Source organism: Kogia breviceps, chromosome 20, assembly GCF_026419965.1.
Source record: "Kogia breviceps isolate mKogBre1 chromosome 20, mKogBre1 haplotype 1, whole genome shotgun sequence".
Lineage (NCBI taxonomy): Eukaryota > Metazoa > Chordata > Mammalia > Artiodactyla > Physeteridae > Kogia > Kogia breviceps.
Window position 1 is genome coordinate 2,624,133 of NC_081329.1, and position 22,281 is coordinate 2,646,413.

At 37.3% G+C, this 22,281-nt stretch overlaps 1 long non-coding RNA gene across 1 annotated transcript in view; it reads right to left on the minus strand.

The window, feature by feature from the left end:
- The window catches only part of LOC131747418 (uncharacterized), a 484,684-nt gene that overhangs the window by 383,035 nt on the left and 79,368 nt on the right, over positions 1-22,281 (minus strand). The window contains exon 2 of the long non-coding RNA XR_010838534.1: positions 14,925-15,041. This is a non-coding gene — a long non-coding RNA (uncharacterized lncRNA). The remainder of the gene's footprint in view (positions 1-14,924; positions 15,042-22,281) is intronic.

Here is a 22,281-nt window from a genome sequence, read left to right on the forward strand (position 1 = left end):
AGTTGAATAGAAATTGCAGATACTTTGAATCGACTGCTTAAAAATAATATTCTAAATCAATCCAAAGTACTCTTCAGGCCACATTAAAACCCATCTTGCTCTGAAACTGTGTATTATCAATCCAGTCAAAATAACGTCTGCAATTCTGGCATTTCTTTTTTTGCGGTACGCGGGCCTCTCACTGTTGTGGCCTCTCCCGTTGCGGAACACAGGCTCCGGACGCGCAGGCCTAGCGGCCATGGCTCACGGGCTTAGTTGCTCCGCGGCATGTGGGATCTTCCCGGACCAGGGCACGAACCCGTGTCTCCTGCATCGGCAGGCGGATTCTCAACCACTGCGCCACCAGGGAAGCCCCTGGCATTTCTTAATACTCATCCTACATTTATAATGATGCCTGATGATAAATGTAGCCCATCTTCTAGCTTACAAATATTCTCTTTGAAACTAACTTAACCATCTTTTAAAAGTTCTGTGATTAAAAGGCTAAAAGAAAAGGCATTTTCAGCTGTCTCTTTAGTCCAATAAAATAATTAAAATATTGATTAATTAAGAAAAAACTAGATTTGGGTGAAATAACACTTATTTTATTATATTGAAATATAATACATTTGAGAATGAAATTAAAACTTTAATGGCAAAATTAATTTTTGATATTACCATAATAGTGTTTCCCACAAATAAATTATGTTTTTCAATATGCCTTAACATTTGGTACGGTGTTTCGGTTCCCTCAAAGTTATTATAACTCATTCCCAGATTTCACATATATCTCGTCAGAAAGTAGCAAAAAAAATTTGCTCTGTGTTTCTCTTTACGAAACTTTAGAATTGGCTAAAGAAACCCCCAAATCTGAGTAACATCGGTTACTATGTAGTGATTCATTTTGTGACAAAAGGACTAGTGGTCTGCTATCTCTGTATTTGATTAAAGACAGACTTGCATTATCAGATGAGGAATGGTCACCAAAAGCTAGAGAAATAAATTTATCTACTGGACTAACATACATGTTTAACTCTAGTGATCAAGTAAATAGCTACAAATACAGATTAGAAAATAGTTCTATTAAATTTTGAAACTAATCATACATTCACAACTATTTTCCTTAAAATATTAAACGGTACTACTTACTTTTCTTAGTCTCAATATAGCCTTTTTCTCTAGACAGAAAGAAATTTTCCATTCAAAATAGCTCATAAAACTTCTTGTCTTTGTAATCAAGTTAAAACTAGAGGAAATGACTTGTCTCTATCAGCAGGATACCATTTTATTAAATTCAATCAAATGTTCTATTTACACACTTCAATCCTCGATAAAATCCAATTTTATTATTTGAAACCTATAATCTTCAGTGAAATTGAATAAGTGTATTTCACCAAAGCTGAAGTGCTCTGTTTTATTAATCAGCTAGACAAGATTTTATAAAAGGGTCGGGGGCACGGAACGGAAGGCAGCATTGGTAATGGTCTGTATTTTACCAAACTGTTTTAGCCTCTGTTAGAAGTTAATCAATTTTTAGATGTAATGTCAACATCTTTATTAGATAAATGCTACACACTGGAATGAAAAATGTTCACATTTTAATCTAGTTTTTATGTTTCACGTGAAGGGCTTTTCCTTGAATATACTTAGAGAACACTAATATTTTAGTATATTTAATTTACAGAAATCCAATTATTTAGCTTATAGAAGAACAGGCATCACCTGCTTAGGAATTCTAAGAAAAGACAAAACATGAAATATGGTAAGTATAATTGATAAAAGAAAGTACCTAGTTAAAGTGCTTCGGAATAACCTTAAGGAAATTATGCCTTGATAACCATCTATATATCTCAGTAAGTTTAACCCACAAGGACATCGATTAGAGCAGCCAGCACACCCTGTATGGCTTCTTCATGCTCTCGATTAAGTCTTCTGAATGCCTCTGTGGCTTTACTCTAAGAAAGTCTACCGGATATGTTTCTACTTTATCAATAGAGCAGAGCAAATAGCACTGGACTATGAGTCAGATGCCCTGTTTACAGCCATGGATCCAGAGCGAACCATCTGGGCAACTTTGGGCACGTGATGTAAAATCAACTCTCTGAGTCTCAGCAACTATGCTACCAGTCTCCATGGCTCACCTGTGGTAGGTAAGGCTAACAGATTATGACATGCTTCATATATTCTTACACAGTGGTCCAGGCAGCAAGTTCCAATCGGTCTAAAGCAGCATTAATTTTTCAACTATTGCCATCCTAAGATTGGCTAATTTCTAAGGTCATTACCATTTATAACATTCTGGGACTCTACATGCTGTAAGCAATTAAGTGATTCCTTGTACTAATATGCATAACGATTCCAAGGCTCTCAGCTTCCTAGAAACCCTAGTGCTACTTAGGAATGTTTTCTGCAGGTTCCTAGCTCAGGGCCCCTTAATCTGATTGAGATGGCTAGATTCTGATAAATAAAACTGAAGTTTACTAGAAATTTATAGACACACATACATCTACCATATAACATATATACACATACACACAGTTTAAAATTAACTGGAATATTTATAATTTAAACAATGCTTAAGTCACTTATTTCAACTGGCAGTAAAGGATAGCCTGGCGATGTTTACGAACGTCATGTAATTGAAGGAAGACGTATTATGTAATAAGACAGGATGTCTTTTGGTTTTGAGAAATGTTTTTTGGAGTCATTACTCTGTGCAGAATGGAGGAAATGTTATTCTGAACTCCATCAATCCCCTTGACTATTCATCTGTCTCTAAACTACATTTAAAACAGAAAGTGACTAAATGGATATGTGACAAAACACCCAATTAAATAAGTCTTGGTCCATATACTATAATTTAGGCTTGGCAAAGTGCACTAAGGATGGCAGTGTGTATTTCCTGGATTTAAATTTAAGAGATTTATCAAGAAGCCCTATGATAGGATAAAAAAAAAAAGAGCAAAAGACTTGGAATTAAAAAACAAGGTTTCAAACTATGTTGTTGATCAATGAGGTAATAGATTTAACAGTGATTTTTTAATATAAAAATTGTATAAATGTTATCACTAGAAAAATACATAAATGTAATAATAAATATAACTATAATTATAAATATAATTTATATTAAGCAAAAATGTGATTATATTATACACATATTATATATAATATATATCACATTATACATATATTTATAGATATATAACTGTTATAGATATAACCGGTTAGTGAACTGGTCACTTTGCTCTGTCTGTCATATTTTTACTTAAGACGCTTAAAAGTAACCAGAAGGAAACAGAATGTAATATAAGTAGATTTCATTCCTTATGTGTGGCAGTTAAGTTTACAAGGTTTTTGACTGTAAAATATCAAGACTGATCTACGTGACACTTTCCAATACTCTAATGGTGGCCCTTTCACAGTAAAGTAACATGTTCAAAAATAATAATTTCCATGATAAGAACCCTGGCTTCCTTTCCTCTAAAAAAGTGTTAGTTTGAAATGAATTTTTAGTATTTTTCTCTCCGGGCCTCTTTTCAACATCTATAATGGTGCCCTTTCTAGAATACTCAATTGCTTCTTTCTTCCCTCTAAGGCAAAATAGACAGTCAATTATGGAACAGGATATCACAAAAGTTATCACAAAATATATTTATTTAGTTATGGGGAAATGTAGATATTATAAAATTGTTATTTTATGTAACAAATGCTCTCAGATTGTGTGTGTGCGTGTTTGTCTGTGTACGAATTAACTTGAAGGATTATAACATAAAATCATAAGGGTATTTCTTTTAGTAAGTGAGTAAACTTGCAAAATGATCAGAAAATATGGTAGGTGATGAATATGCAAAAGAAAAGTAAAATAATATGTATATTTTCTTTAAAATATTTCAATTTCAGTTTAGTTATAGCTTATGCATGGTCTTTTTTTTTTTAACATCTTTATTAGAGTGTAATTGCTTTACAATGGTGTGTTAGTTTCTGCTTTACAACAAAGTGAATCAGTTATACATATATATATATATATATGTTCCCATATCTCCTCCCTCTGGCGTCTCCCTCCCTCCCTATGCATGGTCTTTTAAGTTGTGATTAGACATTTTCAAATTTTTTTTAACATAAAAATATATTCAAGGAATCGCTACAACACATTATTGCATTAACATATTAAAAGTGCCATTAACAATTTAAAAGTTATTGCTCTTAATATTAAGACTATTGAAAACTTAGAAAATTATGTTCTCATGGACTTTTCACATCACAACAAACTATAAACATTTAATTATTAACAAAAAATTCAGATGTTCATAATTTGCTGTGTTCCTCAGGCAAAAAGAACTAAAATAGCTCACAATTTTTTAAGAATATCTCTTTAATCAAATGTTGTGTTTAACTCTATGATGTACACATCAGAATAAAGAAAAGATATCACTACACTGGCATTCTGGGGAAATTATACCATTAAGCTTGCTAGCAACTCATATACACCTTATAAAGTATCAAAATACTGTGGCACAGGTATAGGAAAACTTCATCAAAAATAATAAACCTCCACCTCACACCAGGCAGAATGGCAATTGTTAAAAAGTCCTCAAATACCAAATGCCGGAGGAGGTGTGGAGAAAAGGGAACCCTCCTACACTGCTGGTGGGAATGTAAGTTGGTGCAGCCACTATGGAGAACAGCATGGAGGTTCCTCAGAAAGCTAAGAATAGAGTTGCCATATGATCCAGCAATCCCACTCCTGGCCATATATGCAGACAAAACTGTAACCCAAAAAGATACATGCACCTCTGCATTCACAGCAGCACTATTCACAACAGCCAAGACATGGAAACAACCTAAATGTCTACTGACAGATGAATGGATAAAGAAGACGTGGTGTGTACACACACACACACACACACACACACACACACAGGAATGTTACTCAGCCATGAAAAGAATGAAATGATGCCATTTGCAGCAACATGGATGGACCTAGAGATTAAGTCGGTCAGAAAGAGAAAAACAAATACCATATGATGTCACTTATATGTGGAAATCTAAAATACAACACAAATGAACGTATCTGGGAAACAGAAACAGACACAGAGAACAGACTTGTGGTTGCCAAGCGGGAGGAAGGATGGAGCAGGGATGGATTGTGGGTCTGGAATCAGCAGGTGCAAACTATTACCTGTAGAGGATGGATAAACAACAAGGTCCTACTGTCCTGCACACGGAGTTATATCCAATATCCATTATATCCAGTATCCATTGTGGCTGATCAACCACAATGGAAAAATAATATGAACAATTATATATGTGTATAACTGAACCACTTTGTTGTACAGCATCCATTAACACAACACTGTAAATCAACTCTACTTAAATAAAAAATTAAAAAGTAAACCCCTGTCCCCAAAGCACACAGAATATGAATATTTTTATTAACATCACTTTGTCTACACATACATTCAGGTACACAATCCAATGTGCTCTCTCTGTTCCAAGGTGCTGAGGTTGACACTGTTTTTTAAAATCATACTGATGTTTCCTATGTATTGATATAATTTGTAATATCATCAACCTAACTGTGATTCCACATACCGTCTCTTGTGCTCCTCTCCAAACTCTGCGGCCCAGGTAGAACCCGAATCACCACCCTTATTTCAAATAAGAGGTAGAACTTAAATAGTCTCACCCCCCCAAAAAAAAAATAAAAACAAAACAAAAAAGGTAAATATGTGAGGTGATAGATGTGTTAATTAACTCAAATCCTTTCACAATGTATACATGTCTATGCATATCAAACCATCGCGTTTTAGACTTTAAATATCTTACAATTTCGTTTGTCAAGTATGCATCACAAAAGCTGAATCAAATAAAATAAGAGGCAACATATGCAGAGAGATGTATGTCAATTGGCCAATGACACAGACTCATCAGTGACTCACACTGGACTAATATCGTTCCTTCTCTCCTTCCATTCCTCCTTTCCTCTCTTCTTCCTTCCCTCCCTCTCTTCCTTCTTGATTTAGTAATCATTCATGTGCTTGGCACCTGTATCACGTGCTGTGAAATGCACAGATAAATGAGAACCTTCAGAAAATCACTAGATCTATGGCCTGCTCCTCTCTGGTAAGTAACGTAAGGCACCTGAAATGTAGGACTGAACGTTTCAGGCGCTGGCTCATCCACAGATGGACTGCGCAGCCTCAAACCAAAAGGAGATGTGACCTTAATAAACACAAAGGTTAGAGGAGAACTCACAGACCACGCTAGATACGACAGGGGACAAAGTGGCATATCGCGCGCTACAAATCTCACTATGTGGAGGTTTGGGTGTGTAGGAATCCATCTGCTTCGATGTACAGGTGAGATGAGATATGTTTCATTGTTAGGATCTATAAAGCTAAATTCAGTCTCACCTATTAGCTACTTTATGGAAAAGTCTCCACATAACTTAAGGACATGGGCCAGCATTACGATACATATAGTACCTTTTTACATATTCGTTTTCAAAATAACCATTTTCTTTTCTAGCATGTTTTCTTCAATTTAGGATATGGCCTTTGTCAATAAAGAAGGCTCTTAGAATGCACTAACACACCTTGCTGAACAAATTTATTTAAAATATTATCTGCTATTTGTCTTACTGTATACTGTCACTTTCCACTGAGCGCTAATAAGTGCTTGTCGCTGAACAGGTCTGCATTTAACATCTGTCACCAGCATCTAGCAACAGCACCGAAGGGGAACTGTCAGGGAGATTGTTACTCTCCTTTGTAACACCCTGAATCTGTTTCACATCATTTACATACAGATAGTTACAGGCATTCATCATTTCATTATGCTGACGAGTTCACTATTCTGATGTGTAATGTCTCTTTAATGAGCCTCAAAAAACACAATATTCCTTGATTTATGACTGCTTAACTGAAAAATTATACAAATTGGCAAAAAAATTACTCATAATGTATTTTCATTGTTCCTCCACATTACACTTATATTTAACAGTGACTCATGAGTTAAGATCATGCATTCTTGACAAAAGAAACGATCAGAATTTGACTTACTATGTTTTAGTACCACTGAGGTTTCTGTGCGTATTTAAAGCTTCCTTGTGAAACTGCGCTGACACGCAAAAGTAGCAAATTAAAATCGATCCTTTTTTTCCCCCAAAACTGGACAACCAATTTCAATGGCATCCTAAGTTTGATCAGGTTTCTTAAACTGTAGTTAGTTATTAGCCTAATATTCATTTTTCCCTTTTACAAATAGATATGAAGAACCTTGATACCAGAGAGAACTCTATCGAGAAACAAAGAAGGTAGTAAAGAAAGAAAAAAATCCAGAAGTAAATTGAAATGGGAACAGAAGCTTGCAAAGCAGGAGAGGCTGCTGATTCTTTCACTGCTTGTTAACTCCCAGGCTCCTCTTGGGATGGCAGTTCCAAGGTGTCACTAGCCTTGTTTCCTAGTCTCTTAAAAGTTACACCATTGAAGGTGATGAAAAGTGTTCTATTTATTAATTAAAAATCATTTCCCAAAAGAAACTGGCTGTGCCGCAAACAGGCAAGAGTGCCAAAGAAGTATAAATTATTCATACACTGCTAGCTTTTGCAAAAATAGGAAGCCTTTGAGTGTAGGGTAAATCATATCAGAATGAACTCTATATACAATTAAGAATACAGATGAATCTTGACTCCCAGAAGAGCTCATAAGTCAGCATGAGTAGGCATACAGAAACAGAACAAAATTTAGGAATTGGCATCCTTAGATTTGATATGAGCCTCTCTTAAGTTTAGCTCCCATTCAACACATCTGAGATAATTTGTAGCTTTCAATTTCTGGAAGAACAGAAAACCAGGCTAAATTAACCCAGAGTCATGAGAAAAGCAGCGGTTCAAGTTAAATGAAAGCACGGAACCGTTGTCATGTAGAACAAGTGATAGGACTGCACACAGAAATCCTCATAAAAGACATAGAGTATACACACACGTACTCTGTAAGAAAATGTCCATTTATAAAATACATACAAGAAAATTAGTTCTATTACTTTAATATTACTTTTTTATTCCCTAGCTTGATGAGTCACTTTCACGCTCATGATAAATTACTTTTGGTTGTATCTATAAACATGTGACTCACCCACAGAGAAAATAACCAACGTTGAAAGAAAAAAAATGCAATTCTTCAAATATTCTTCAATAGAAACAATTCGAAAAAAATATTTAAATGAATTTAGCATATTTGCAAAAAGAGTTTATAAGTTTCTTAGTAACGACATGGAAGGGAGCTTGACGGTTTTCCTACTCTTTATGTCAGGACTGTTCTAGGCAGGTTTTCTATCGTCGCTTAAAGGGCAATATTAAATCGTTAATTCCTGTGCTAAAGAAAGAACATCCATTACGTTTTACATTTGAGGAGTACACCATGGTCAGCTCACCTACAAAAAACAAGACGTACCTCACAATGTACACATAAAATCATTCCCAAACAGTTTTAGGACAGAAGAGGTCTTATTTCCAGACATCTTGGAACTGGCCAGAGGTTTATAATTTTAGAACAAATGGGGTCCTGAGTTTTACTTTTAGTTTTGTTTTCTATTCTTTTAAAAAAGGGATAACTGCTAAAGTCACCAAAACAATATGGTATTACCTCCCTTAGTATCATATTTCGAATTCGCCTCAAGAAATACCTATCATTTCTCCTTCATTCTAGTCTCAGATGACATGCTCACCTACGGATCTCTCCGTCTATGAGGCCAACAGTAATGGCAAACCTTGTGCGTTCTCACTGTAAATCATTTTTCCGTACTATATTATAACACCTGACCTTCACAACAACCCTCTTAGATCAGTATCATTTTTATCCACATTTTAATGAGGAGGAGACCGAAGCTTTGAGCGAGTAAATGCCATCGCCAAAGTCAAAGCCACGGGGGAAGCCAAGGCCGGCCTGCATCTCAATCCGAGATCACTGCGGGAACTGAACGCTGAATCCTATTCCCTCTTCCATGTATTTTCTTTTTTTTTTTTTTTTTTTTTTTTTGGTGGTATGCGGGCCTCTCACTGCTGTGGCCCCTCCCGTTGCGGAGCACAGGCTCCGGACGCGCAGGCGCAGCGGCCACGGCTCACGGCCCCAGCCGCTCCGCGGTACGTGGGATCCTCCCGGACCGGGGCTCGAACCCGCGTCCCCTGCATCGGCAGGCGGATTCTCAACCACTGTGCCACCAGGGAAGCCCGATTCCATGTATTTTCAACGTCTCTCTCTCTTTCCTGGTACTCTCTGAGCTTCTTATCGCTCTCATTAAAAAGAGAGGGAAAAAAGCGCCTCCAGCCACTAACCCAGCGGTCAGCTAGCAACGAGGAAGCCGACCGTAATTGCACGGGCTCCCGCAGGTCTCGAGCCGGCTTCTCCTGCGCCACCGGCGGCTCAGGCCCCAGTGCAGCGCCGCACGGCGGCGGCCTCCGGGCTCTGCACACCCCCGCTTGCCCAGCAGCCCACCCTGAGGCCTACTAGGGACCCGTGCCCAGGCAAGGTCCCCTTCGACCGTAATTCGCAGGGGGCTCCTCGTCGCCGCTCCTCCCTCTTTAAAGCTCCCTTGAAACTGCCTTGACTGGGTCTTCCCGTCCTGCTCTGAGCTTCCCCCCGATGCCTCACTTCGGAGCTCCCTTTGCTCTGCTCTCCTACTGGGTTTGCACGCTTGCCGCGGCCCCGTTGCTCTTCCAACTGGTGATTCACGCACTTAGCTGTCTGCACACTTCCTCTCGCTGGCACTTCACCGGCCATGGCCTCAGGTGCCCTACGCAGGGCGTATCTGTTGCCATAAACCTCCCCTTATATTACTCCCTCAGGGCAAGGCGACCTGCTTCAAATGACAATGAAACACCGCGTGGGACGTCTTCCCGTCTCTCCTCCCTCGAGCTCTAGTTCACGAACGCCCGGTGTAAAATAGTGTGCGGAGACCTTCTGATCCTGCCCCCCCCCCCCGCCATATATTCTGCTCCTTTTGCCTCCGCGTCGCTCGCTGCTGGAGTTGTCCTCCCCCAACCCCTTCCCACAGAAACCCAGTGCCTCTTTCCACTGCGCCCATGACAACTTGTGCAAACCTCTGGCCTTCAGGCGCGTTCGAACGGGAGTGCAATGCAGCGGCTGGAGTACGGGGCCTCTGAAGTCAGCTGGGCCGCTCTGGACCAGCAGACAGGTTCCCTGGCCTCTCTCGACCTGACGCAGTCACTGTTCCCACGCACCCAGAGAACGCAAGACGCCCACAGCACCGAAGGAACGGAGAAGCGGGGGGCATCTAGCAGGGCATCTGAGCAAGCCCGGCAGGTACGAAGCGCGCTGCAAAACGGTTACAGTACTGTTTACAGATACGGGTGCGGCTCTCTGGGCTCCCGGCGGGCTGCGCTCCTCGAGGGTGGGGGTTTATCCGACTGTCACCAGCTTCGCACGCCAAGCGCACAGTCGGGGCCTCTATACGCTGGAATTGACTGAACACGGCTCTCGAGACACGCCATTCTAAGTAAAAGACCGATTCTATTGGAGCTTACCCCCTAATTTAAACTCCAGCTGAATTCAGAGGCCACATTTAAATAAAATTAGCAAGTAAGATGATAGCCAGCGAGGAATTTCACTTCAGACCAAAATCCTGTGTGTGACTTTTCAGGCCTGATCATAGGCTTTACCTGTCGGGCCTCAAAGGGGAAAGCCTCCTGCCCAACCCTGACTGGGGTCTTTGGCAGAGGTGGCGCCTTCTCCCAATTAGTTTCTTGCTTATAGGATCGCAGCAAGTGATTAAAGCCTTGCCTGTTACTTTCATGCTGGGTTACTGCCTTGATTGACAACTCGGACACCTGGCAGCTCTACCGTCTCCAGCTCAGGAACTAAGCTCAACAGCTAAGGAAGCGATGGATGAGGCAAGGAGACTGCAAAGCGAAAACACTATTTTGCGAGTCCCACCTTATAAGGAGATATCATCTTTTGGGTGGTTCCATGATGTAGAATCAGGATGCTCTTAGATGAGAAGACATCTTAGAGACTTTGTAATACAATTTACTCGTGAATATACGGTAGACCCGAAGGAGAACTTAGGGGAAGAGACAAGGCTATATTGACTCTTCATTTGAAAATCTAACTTCCATAGCGCTATGTATTACATAGGGTCGAGTCTGGAAACACACAAGTTCCAGCATATCCTGTTTCTTGGTTCCCTTTTTGGAGTTCGTGTCTGTGATGTCAGTAGATCAGACATGACGTTGATACAACAAACCCAAGTGGCTGGAGAAAAAATAATAGGACAACCTGAGACCAGAAACGTAAATATATGTGTTTTGGTCACACAAGCGTGAAACATCAACTTCTTCAAGTTTCTAGATGAATTTATTTCAGAGTGAAGGCTAAAGACGTAAGAGTGTATATCATATCCCTCGATCACCACGGGCTTAAAGTTGTTCAGAGTTAGAGAGTGAAAGAGTAGATCTGTTCGCCAATAGGCTTTAGCGTTTTGTTTTCAAGCAGTTTTAATTGCAGACTTCTAAGAATGAGGGTGGCACAAATAGAGATAAATGGAGACCGACCACAGGTTCCCCAACTGCATGAATTCTTCGGTGAGGAGACGTCATCATGCACACGTTTCCAGAAAAAATGGTCTCCAGCCTCGGAAGTGCGGTGCGCCTGCGGCGAGGCAGGTCTGTGACTGTTCTCACCGTGCAGCAGGGGACACTGAATGAAGCTGAGCAGTGATGACGGTCTTCAAAAATCTCCTACGGCACTTCCTACCACAGGACGTTTAGCAGTTACTCTGGGAGCCTCATCCCAGAGTCTAAAATAAAGTTGCAATAAAAGACAGGAAATCAAGGAATTCACCTTTGAACACAGGTCATCTCTGAGACTCACCTTTGCATCTGAGACTTTTCCAGCTTATGTTTCCAGTCCTACCACTCGATTTTGCTCAATTTTCTCTGGCTATGTGTCAAATGTTAATTCTGCACATTTTCTTTAAGAAAGAAATACAAATACTGCTGGCATGAAGTTAAAACTTGCTCCTTAATAATTGAAACACACTTTGTAGGGGTACCAACTAAAGGTCCTTTCTAAGTGCAGATCTTCTATAATAACACCCAAATTTAAAAACTAAGTAAATAAAAGAAAAATCAATGGAAGCATCCCTAAGTATTAATAAGACCATTTCCTTTAGACCTTAAAAGGTATGAAAGATCTCAGTAAGAATTAAAGAGTTAACTATTATTTATCCCTCACTGTGTTGTCTATTTAAATGGAAATCTTAAATTCATAAATAATGTAGTTTTCCTCTTTAAAATTATTATTTTTTTTAATTTTTAAAATTTGTTTGTTTGTTTTTTTGCGGTACGCGGGCCTCTCACTGCTGTGGCCCCTCCCGTTGCGGAGCACAGGCTCCGGACGCGCAGGCGCAGCGGCCACGACTCACGGGCCCGGGCCCAGCCGCCCCGCGGCACGTGGGATCCTCCCGGACCGGGGCACGAACCTGCGTCCCCCGCATCGGCAGGCGGACTCTCAACCACTGCGCCATCAAGAGAGGCCCAATTCTTATTAACACCATGCATATGGAACAGTACAAATATCTTTTAACATTAGACTCAAGGATGAAAGTAACTTATTTAAAAAGTGTGATTTATCACCTAGTAGGCTGTTCACTTCTTCAATGTTAAGCCTATGCATTTAAACATTTTATCCTAAGGTAAAGATTTTATTTTTTAGAAAGAAACACCTAAAGTGTAGCACAAATTATCTGCCAAACAGAGCAAATAGGAATTTGCAAAAAGCTAATGCTCAGGGAATGTTAAATACCTGTGCTTAAGGAAGAAACAAACAAACAAACAAAAACAACTGCTTTCATTAAGCAAACATCACAATGAAATATTTTACGTATTGATACCACTAGAGGGCTTAATGCATTTTGCTTAATAAAAAGAATTTCTTTCACAAGTTTGTCTTCTTGGTATAAGTGAACTTCTATATATTCATCCTATAATCAAGGTTATTAAAAAACATCGACACAAAACATAATAAAGTGACTAGATCGAAGGAAATTTTATAGCTTGAATATTGTGTTAAGCAATTTAAGTGTGTTAAATAAACCATATGGCTTCAAATATCACTTATTCTCAAATGACATTATTCCTGCAAATCTGTATTTAACAACATGGTTCTCATAAGTGGTCTGAGCCATTTTCAAGGAAGATTAATAGTTTTAAAGCAACTCACAAATTTCTTTCAGTCACAAGTCATCAACAATATAAATTAAAAATAATTTGCCTTCATTCAAGCTAGTCTCGATATTTCATAGGAATATTTACTTTCACGAAAATTTGTCTATGATTCTAACTTAGAGAAATTATATTACGGAAGACATTAAAAATGGCTGCCTTTAAGTTCCTTCTTTAGTAGGATAAGTCACACATTTAATAAGTCTCATTTTGTCTCGAGTGGTAATTTATCTTTAAATCAATCTCACTATTCAGTCATACTGTGAATACATTAATGAGATAATGATAAAATAAAAATCATAAGACTCAGCTAAATAAAACAAGTCTTACACCGACTCTAAAACCTCTACTTACCCATTTAAAATATGAATTAGTCTAGCGGCCCCAAGTCTTGGATGTGGGTAAAATAACACTACAAATAAATTTTTCATATTTTGCAGTTGAAAATCTAAGTTATCACCACATTTCATGATAAATTACCTCTGTAATTCTGAAAAAAACTAATGAAATAGAAACTGTTTCATTCACAAGGACTTGCCCAAACTCTATGTTCAGTTTTGGGGGAAAAAATGTTAGATGTCCTAGGATATTACAAAAAAAATCTTTCATTACCTGAATCAATGTTCTGGTTAACAACACAATTCAAAACTTGAATGGTGTTACAGTCAAGACATACTTGACTGTAGCCTGGGAGCAGGTGTTCAAAATATGTAGCCATCTGTCGAGCACAGGCCTGACCGGTCAGAAGGTCCTGCTGGTCGGCTCTGAGTACCATCTGAGATTGCTACACGTGATGTCAAAACCCAAAGAAACCCTAGTTGTCTGGAGGTTTTACTATTAAATGCAATCTTCCTGAATTCCCCCCAGAGGCTATGTTTTGCTGTGTAATTCACAGGGCCATCAAAGACATTGCTACCTAAGAGATATAACCTGCCACCTTTATTCCACCAGCAAAATGGCTAACATTTCCACCTCTTTACCAATCATAATAGCACCTACCCGTGAATTACAGCAGGGTGCTGTGAAATGTTATGTGGAAAATGTATTTCTTGGGTTATATGACCAAATCAAGCCCTCAGGTCAATTTACAAGGTTTTTTGTTTGTTTTATTCTTTATGAATACAACAGTTTTATATGACTAAACTGCAGATGCCGTCAGCAAAGGGCTTTTAACTTAATTAGGTGCAGATTAAGCATTCTAATACTTGAACTTGGTGCTATCATCACTGATAGTTCAATAGGTTTACACATATCACCAAAATTTAAGCAGTCGGCCTTACAAAAGTTTCTCATCCTGTATTTTTCTAAGCTGTATCTCATAACATATTGATTATTCATGGTAAGACTATCATTGTTCCCAGCATAGTTTTATGAATATTTTACTTTCTCATCAGCAAATTATCACATTACTAAATGTATTCTGGCAAAGATCACCATGACATAGTAAAAAATCATCACATTGTCCCTCACTTTACTTTTGTTTTCACCAAGTATTTATGCTGTAATTAAGTTCTTCTATATCCAGGATGATCTTTTTCTTTCCAAGTTACTATGACCTTGTCAGTGGTGTTTCAGAAGTTCATAGTATCCCACCCTTTACTGCTCTTAGACTACACGTTACTCTTAAATTCTGTTGAAGTGTACTCCATGTGACATCATCAAGGCCAAAAAAATTAACATTCTAATTTCATTAGAAAGCACTTACAGTGATACTCCTCTAGTAGAGATCTTAATGCTTCATCCAGAATAAATATCACACGAGGAATATCCAGAGGTTATTTTTATCTCCTTTCTCTAATTTAGATGATCGCTGCATTCAAGTCTGAAAAATAAAAAAAAATTAAACTATCTTACTACTAAGTACAATGGCATAATTTCAATGTACTTTATAAAACAATAAGAAAAATGCTAGAATAATTTCCTGAACATAATGTTTCCAAATACTGAATGAGTATATCATGAAGAATTTTTAAAATATAATTTATATATGATGCAAAAATCATCCGGTCCACCAAATTTACATTAAAAAGTACACTAAGTCACGCTCAATATTACTTCTTTTACTTCCCAATAAGAAATGAATCGGCACACAGTGAGTGATTTTAATCATATATATTGTATTTCTATAAAAAAGAAGTGTATTTAGGATACTAAGAAAGATACAAAATGTAATCTTTTTTTTAAACAGTTAAATGATTATAAAACCGACCTAGAATATTTTGGTGAATTAATGAACTAGCTTTTAGTACTGAAGCAGTCACAGGGAAGTCAATTTTGTCCTTTTATAGCCAATTAAGGTACGCATATCCACATTATGTTTAACAAAAAGAGTATGTATTAAAATATTGTGAGAGATTTGTAAAAGGAAGTTATACAAATAAAGTACCACATTTTTACAATGAGCTGACTCGGGAGAAAAAACATCTAGGGACATCCTCAGATTCAGTGCTCTACAATCTGCAAAGGGAGAGGGATAGCCCTTGTTTGTTCAAGGGAGGTTGCCTATAGCATAGCTATCAATTGAAATCAAGTCAAACAACTCTAATGGAAAGGACTTCCAATGGAAAGTCTCCTTAAGGCTACTGACCTGTTTTAACGGGAATAAACTTAGTATCTAGTAATAAAAACTACAATGTTTCAAGATACCCTGGCTTTAATTATTAAACAAAAAAACAAAGCTATTTCAAGTACAAATGCATTAACGCTCTCACCTGCGCCTCCCAAAGTTAAAACTTCGTGCAGTCACTGTACGTGACCCTAGTAGCAATAGTGTGTCAATCCCAGTCTCCCACTTCCTCCCACCCCCCACCCCCCAGGCCGTTTCCCCCTTGGTGTCCACACATTTGTTCTCTACATCTGTGTCTCTATTTCTGCTTTGCAAGTAAGTTCATCTGTACCATTTTTCTAGGTTCTACATATATGCAGTAATATACAATATTTGTTTTTCTCTTTCTGACTTATTTCACTCTGTATGACACTCTCTAGGTCTGTCCACGTCTCTACAAATGACCCAATTTTGTTCCTTTATATGGCTGAGTAATAGTCCATTGTATACATGTACCACATCTTCTTTATCCATTCCTCTGTCGATGGACACTTAGGTTGCGTCCATGTCCTGGCTATTGTAAGTAGAGCTGCAGTGAACGTTGGGGTGCAAGTGTCTTTTTGAATGATGGTTTTCTCAGGGTATATGTCCAGGAGTGGGATTGCTGGGTCGTATGGTAGTTCTATTTTTAGTTTTTTAAGGAACCTCCATACTGTTCTCCATAGTGGCCGTATCCATTTACATTCCCACCAACAGTGCAAGAGGGTTCCCTTTTTTCCACACCCTCTCCAGCATTTGTTGTTTGTAGATGTTTTGATGAAGGCCATTCTGACTGGCGTGAGGTGACACCTCATTGTAGTTTTGATTTGCATTTCTCTAATGATTAGTGATGTTGAGCATTCTTTCATGTGCTTCTTGGCCATCTGTATATCTTCTTTGGAGAAATGTCTCTTTAGGTCTTCTGCCTATTTTTTAATCAGGTTGTTTGTTTTTTTGATATTGAGCTGCATGTGCTGCTTGTATATTTTGGAGATTAATCGTTTGTCCATTGCTTCATTTGCAAATATTTTCTCCCATTCTGAGGGTTGTCTTTTCATCTCGTTTATGGCTGCCTTTGCTGTGCGAAAGCTTTTAAGTTTCATTAAGTCCCATTTGTTTATTTTTGTTTTTATTTCCATTTCTCTAGGAGGTGGGTCAAAAAGATCTTACTGTGATTTATGTCATAGAGTGTTCTGCCTATGTTTTCCTCTAAGAGTTTTTAGTGTCTGGCCTTACATTTAGGTCTTTAATCCATTTTGAGTTTATTTTTGTGTATGGTCTTAGGGAGTGTTCTAATTTCATTCTTTTACTGTTGGTAACCCACTTCCTTTCTGATTGGTTAGTATGTCCAGTCTGATTTTTAACCTCCTTTGTCTCTGGTACATGACTTTCTCTGTTCCTTCCTGGTTGTGTAATTGTTAATCCTTGCTATTCGGGAATTTTCAAAGGATAATTTTATACACTGATAATAATTCTACATAAAATGTTCAAGGTAAAGAATTGATCGCAGATTCAAGAATTTCATTCAGAAGTATTTTCAATTATAACTTCAAGTTTCCTTTTTATCTGTTTGTTCACTTTTCTATGAACTATAATGTATGCATTAGTTCTCTATTACTTTTCTTTAAATCTCTCATATCCTTTCTAGTAACTTCTATATTTATGTTTATCCTACTTTATTTTTTGATAAATATTTCAAAAATATTTCATCATGTCCTAGGCAATTATTGCAACGGAAAAAAATCCATTTCTGTAATTTTGATTGCATTTTAGAATTGTTTCGTACATTTCTTTAGTCTCTCAGTATTTTCCCCGAGAGTCTGACTGCCTGATCTTCACTTCCTTCTGCTGCATTATAATCTCTTTTTGAAACCTGAATTTCTTTATTATGCTCTCACATTTTAGAGATAATATTCTGCTTCAACACCATGAGACAATGAATTGTCCGAACTTTCTTATAACACCTTGCGTCATTTAAGGTAGGTATTTTTCACCTCCTGTGCACTCAAGTCACTTACCTGCTCTTGCTTATGTTGTACGTCTCTGTACACATAGGATGATATTCCTTTTTAAATTGCGGAATGGGGCCATTCAGCGACTGAAATACTGTGTGTATGCAAGTGTATGTAATCACCATTGAATGTCTTTAATTCAAACATCCCCTCAAAAATGTTGTTTTGTTGACTGAGCCTACCCTCTCCTTGTTCTGTTTTCTTCCTCTATGCAATCAGTATCATGCAGTCAACCCCTGTAAGTCAGAGTCACTCAAGAAATCCGTGCTCAATAGGTGAAGGAATGAAGCTTCCTGCATTTGATCTAGTAGTGATGACCCCCAGCCTCTCCCTTACTAGGTTGAATGAACTTTGTGCAATTCTTCTTGCTTGGGGACTGAGGTGTTAGATATCAGGGCCTTATGTTTCAGTTCTCATTCAGTTTGGTATTCTCTGTTAACTGACTAATTTATAAATTCTAGGTGGGTGAATCTGCTGATATTTAAGTGGAATCTGCTCAAGGATTCATTGTCAGGATCACTGGAAACCAGTGACAGTGCTTCAGAAACGTTAACGAAGGTTGTTAGAAAAAGGATATCATTATCCAAAATTTGGCAGATCAACCCCTGACAGATTTTGAAACAATTTTTCATCCTGATATTTCAGGCCTACTTGGAAGTAATTATGGATTGTTCTGTAAGCCTGGGGTAGGATACTGGTAGCAATATTTACTCCCATGTGGCCCAAAAGATACATTTCAGCTAAAAATCACTGTACTAGCTTTTGTGAACATCTGACATCATTTTTCTAGGCCAGAAAACAACCTGCTGGGGCATACAGAGTTATAAGCTTGGAAGCAAACATCACAAGGGTGGTGGGGAGGGGGAGAGTGATTCTCCCCCTCGACATCGCTAACCCATTCACGCCTCCTCTCCGTGCCCCTCAAAATCAATGAAAGGCCGGTCCACGTCTCTCTTAGCAAAGGACTCCCATCCTCAGCGCCTTCTTCTATTCTGGGTGGACGACGTCTTGCTGCCTCACAGGAGTGGCTGGCAGTAGAACCCAAGTGCCTCCTGAATTCCTGGGCCACCCACAACCAAAAGGGCTCTTAAAATTCCATGTTCTGAGAAAGAATAAGGCTCTTGCTGGTATGTAAACTTCACATATATGACGTATTTAGAAGATCTGTTTCCGTGACCAAAAAAAAAAATCCCACAAAGACAAAACCACGGTAAACTCTGAATGATATCATTTACAAACCAAACATCGAACCTCAGAACTCTCTCATGTATATTCTTGGATGCTTTCTGCAGCTGTTACTCAACCACGGTTTTTGCACAAATACTCGAGACGGTTAATCGAGGAGATTAGCTGTTGGCATCAGGCTTGTATTGCCCGTCCTTCCCCATTTGACTCATTCAAACAGATTATTTAAACAGGACTTGACTTGATCGGCCAACAGTTAATACTACTTATTAGTTGTTATTTAATTTCATCATATCTTTTCTTTATGGACCCGTATGGAAAAGTATGTCTTAATATGCCCCAGTGATATTTTTCTACGTTAAATTTTCTACAGTTAGTACAGACATTAAGCAATCTGTAATTTGTGGGGAAAAGAAAGTTTGTTTTTGTTTCTCAGAGAATTTTAAAATTAGAAGGCTTTATAGTACAGTACAGGAAAGTCACACGTAAGAAAGAGGTCAGATTTCCAGGACATATTTGCAAGCTGTCTGCTCGATTTCGGGTGTAATATATCATCTGCTGTAACAATGTTCTCAATGGTATTTAAATCCCTAGAATATTCAACTAAGGTATCTACATTTTGGCTTTATTATATTTTGGTAAACACGCCTGGGAACCAAGCCACCACTAAAAACACAGATAATTGTCAGAAATGAACAGTGCATTCTGACTTCCAATTTGGGATTCAATATGCAGAGGACTGTGCTGTCCATTTCCCCTTAGAATCCCACAGTCCTCAGGGGAAGTCACTGTTACCTTGCAAAGTGTCTGCCCTGCTGTCACACACTGAAATCCAAAACCGGAGCCACCAGATATGTGGCTAAAACTGAACACACAAATTTGCATGACAATAATACAAAAGACTAGTAACCAACACTTACTAATTGCTCAATATATGTCAGGTCAACATTGTATATCAATTTTTCATTCATATTGAGATAAGGAATATCATTATCATCTTCATATTATATATTAGGAAAATGAAGCTAAGAAATATTAGGTGATTTTCTCAAATCATGTACCTGCTAGTAAACAGTCAAACAACTTTCATGATAATGTTAATCCCATATTCTTTCCATCAAATTATGCTATGAAAAAAAATTGTTATTTTGTGATGAAACTATAACAGAAAATGAGAAGTTGTTTTACCCAACTGAGTATGGACTGTCATGATATACAACACATTACAGGCAAGACTTCAATTTTTAAAAAATATAATGTACAGATATCTGATACAATTTTAAATAATTACAAAATATACTGAATAAACTTGATAAGAACTGAATCCTCCAAAGTATCATATTCACATGAAATCAAACAATAAGGATATGAATGTCAACATGCTAAAATGCTGAATGTCTAAGTTAAATCATTATAGAATATACATGGGAAATAAAAAGGAAATATTTATGTGACTCTCAGAAAAATACAGTTCAAATTCAAATATATCCTACATTTTTAAGGTTTCCATAAACATGAGGGAATATATATATTTATTTTATTTTATTTTATTTTATTATATATTTATATATATTTTAAAAACCTCCTGATTTTGCAAGAGTAAATGTTAAGGAAGATTTAAAACAAAATTTACACACATAAAAATGCTTATACACTGAACAGTTTAAATCAATATTTACATAAGATAATTCTATCTAATCCTATGTCATTCATGTTAAAATAAACAAATAACTGAATCTCTAATTAGCACTGCATTAATCTACATCATATAAATGCATATTTTGGACAAGAAATATTTGTAGGATATCAGATTTTTTCCTTTAAAAGTAAACCAACTTAATGGCATACAGTGTGTCTCTATATGGGAAAAACCTGGATAGGCTGGTGTGGATTGAATTCTGAAAATTTAAAATAATTTCATACTATATACATTATTTTCACATTAAAAAAATCTATACAGAATGTACGACCATTCATTACAGCTAATTTTACATGAGGGAAGTTTGTTAGCTCTTTGTTGCTATAGTTTTCGATTTTGTGTGTGTTTACTTTACAATTTCATAATATTTCTTTTGCTTACCAAAGAAACTCTTAGCTCTCACAAAACCCAGTATGTCAATCAATGATTTAGAGATAAACTTCACATGCTACAGCAAGAGAAATGTAAAAATATTTGCCTACTTCTGCAGGGTAAAATCAAGCAATTGGCTAAAAAACTGGAGGAATGCACCAATTATAACCTCAATATGTATGTCACTTCCTCATCAAGAAGTGTGAAAGTTAACCATGACTTAACGTAAGTTTTTCTTTTGTAAAATCTAGGCAGAATGGTGATATCGAGGATTTCATCTAATATTTTTTAGGTCAGTAATTGAGAAAAACCTTTGTATATGGGAGAAAAAAACCTCACCAGTTTAATAATCCAAATAAGGACAATGAATTTGTTTTCAAGGATCAGCCTGGAAAGATACAGCACGGACAGAACTGAGAACAGAGGATAAAGGCGAAATGCACATTGGTCCAAAGTGATAAAGTTGTCAAAATGCTGAATTGATTGAAGTTGAATTCTTTTCTGTCAGTAGTTTCACAAATTACAGCCAGTGGTGCTTACCTGAAAACCGTAGAATCACCTAAGGGAAAGGTGATGTTTTGTGCAGTAGGTTTATGATTGTGAATGCTTTCTTTCACTTGTTTGTATATAGTCACTGGGATTGAGTAAGAAAAGAGCAAACTGTGATTTTGGAGAGTTTGGGGATATTTTTCAATTTTCATGCAGTTTTACATCACCTGTATTTCATTTTCTGCCAAATATGGCAGCACTTTTTGCTGGATAACGTTTTAATATTTTTCATAAAAGTTTGTGTCTTCAAGCAGTTGCTCCAAAAAAAAGTTGTTTGAAAATAAGTTTCTAAGCATTAGTTCATGCAGTGTTAAATTATTCACATTCTATAGTGAGCTGTGTAAATTGTACCTGCTAATTAAACTGTCTTATCTAATTTTTTCAAGTGTTTCAGAAAGAAATAAAAATACTTATTCCATTGTAATTCACTGATGTACTTTATCAGCCAGACATATTTTCACTCAAGTTATGTATTTCTTTTATATTTAATAAAATATTCTCCATATTAAAATGTCAAAAACAGCTTAAAAGCACATTAAAATGTGAAATTGGAAAATGATAAATATTTATATTGATCATTTAATGTAACTGCACAGTGAAATAATCGTATTTCCTATATTACATTTTGCTTTAAGTATAATACTACAAACTTAGTGCTGTT